Here is a 2,154-nt window from a genome sequence, read left to right as displayed (position 1 = left end):
CTTTAAAAATATTTTTAATGAAAACAAATTTTTGAATAGATTATATTACATGGTAAAAAAATTTATTTTTTATTTTTAGTTAAAGATTTTATTTGTTTTCAGAGAGAGGAGAAGGGAGGGAGAAAGAGAGGGAAAGAAACATCAATGTGTGGTTGTCTCTCAAGTGCCCCCCACTGGGGACCTGGCCCACAATCCAGGTTTGTACTCTGACTGGGAATCAAACGAGAGACCCCTTGTTTTACAGGCCAGCACTCAATCCACTGAACCACGCCATTCAGGGCTGTCATACTTTTAAAACTTTCCTCACTCTAAAAGTATTTTTTTAAATATCCCAGAAGAGTTTTTTAAGTATGAAAAAGGAGGTAATAGAGCATTTTTTAAGAGCATGCTTACATGTTTTCAATAAAAAGGGAGGAATTGATGATGCAGGAACGATTAGGGAAAACTTCAGGAGTAAAGTCCATGACTGGGCTAGGAGAGGATGGACTATAGAGCCTAAATGAGATAATTGACCTTGAATAGAAATAAGGTCTATTTTTCTCCTCTGTCACAGGAGAGAAAACAGAGAATATGTGTACCAGTACAGATGTTGGTGGATGTGATGTGGTAGTGAGAGGATGAGAAAGCTTCTATCTGATTACCTGTATTTTCCCAGTGACATAAAAGACAAACTCACTGGCTGAATTCAGGGCTAGGTCGTTCAGGTTTGAGGAAAGATGAAGATTTAAAAGGCTTGGAGTCCTTATTGGATTAGATGTTCTAACTTTTCTTTATCTCCTCTTCCCCACCCCCACCTTGGAACAAAAGATTATTTATTTATTTATTTATTTATTTATTTATTTATTTATTTATTTTTTTCTCTGTATGTGAGATAGTTGATCTTGAGCCTGCAGAGAGTAAGCTGGTCCCAGACTTCATTTCTTTACATCTAGTTCTTATATGTCCAAAGACAGGGAACCACAGACATGCCTTTGTAGGAGAGTTATTTAAAGTTTTTATTGATACAATGATTTGATCTGATGGAGTGACTTGATTTTCCTTTGAAAACTCCTTTATCCTAGGAGAATGCTTAGTATGAACAGATTAGCATAAAGGACTTGGCTTCAATGTGCTATGCACGTGTTGCTAGTGGGGTGACCCTCTCTTCAAGAGGTGTTTGGGTTCACGCTCTGGATGACAACTGCAAGCTTCTTCACAAATAATTCATATTCTGTATTTACCACACAGCTGCTAAAAAGTCAACAATTTGGTCTTGAATAACTTGCCTTTTCTTTGTTCATGTGGCATTTATATTGCCTGTAAAGAAAGAATTTGATTGGGTTGATTTATCATTACTTGTTATTAAGAACTGCTTTTGAACACTAAGCTACTGCTACTGCCTTAGAGGTTGGTTAGTCTGTACGGATATGTTTGGTTTGTACTTAGATGCTGGTTAATCAGCTATGATAGTAGGATTTGTTTCATTCAAAACAGGCTGTGTGAGTCATAGCACTTAAGCAGGAAAGAACAGTTTATTTTGCCTAGAAGGTCACCATGTACCTGGCAAGCCTAAATGGCTGTATGGACTCCTTCAGCCTCTCCAGTAAATTTTTCATATCCTTTATCTCAATAATTAATTCTGCTGCTGGGAATCTAACTTAAGGAGATAATCCCAAGGAAGCAGAATAGCAGGATAATTAAGAACATGGAGGCTTTGGAGTCAGATACACTTGGAATTGAATTCCAAATGGTGATAAGTATCTACTAGATTTTTATTTCTGTTCTTCAAGCCATCATTAGGCAATTAAAAAAAACCTTCATTGGGATATAGTTCACATATCATAAAGTATATTCATTTAAAGTGTATAATTTAATAATTTAAATATATTCAGAGATGTGTAACTATTATCACAATCATTTTTAGAATATTTTCATTATCCCAAATAGAAACCCCCTGCCCATTAATCACTCCCCATCATATAAAACACTACACAATCCCTAATCTTTTTGTATCTATGCTTTTGTCTATTCTAAACTTTTAATATAATGGAATCATATGCTATGTGGTCTTTTGTGACTGGATGCTCTCATTTAGCATAATGTTTTCAAGTGCATCCATGTTGTAGCGTATATCTGTACTCAATTCTTTTTTATTGCTGAATAATTATTCCATTG

The 2,154-nt window shown here is 35.3% G+C and overlaps 1 pseudogene; it reads right to left on the bottom strand.

Annotated features, from left to right (window-relative positions):
* Positions 1-862: 862 nt before the first annotated feature.
* LOC119042284 (uncharacterized) lies at positions 863-982 on the bottom strand (annotated as a pseudogene).
* Between the last annotated feature and the right edge of the window lie 1,172 nt (positions 983-2,154).

The sequence above is a fragment of the Artibeus jamaicensis genome, unplaced genomic scaffold, assembly GCF_021234435.1.
Source record: "Artibeus jamaicensis isolate MK-2021 breed Jamaican fruit bat unplaced genomic scaffold, CSHL_Jam_final scaffold_847, whole genome shotgun sequence".
NCBI classification, from domain to species: domain Eukaryota; kingdom Metazoa; phylum Chordata; class Mammalia; order Chiroptera; family Phyllostomidae; genus Artibeus; species Artibeus jamaicensis.
This window is presented reverse-complemented; position numbering and strand designations above follow the sequence as displayed.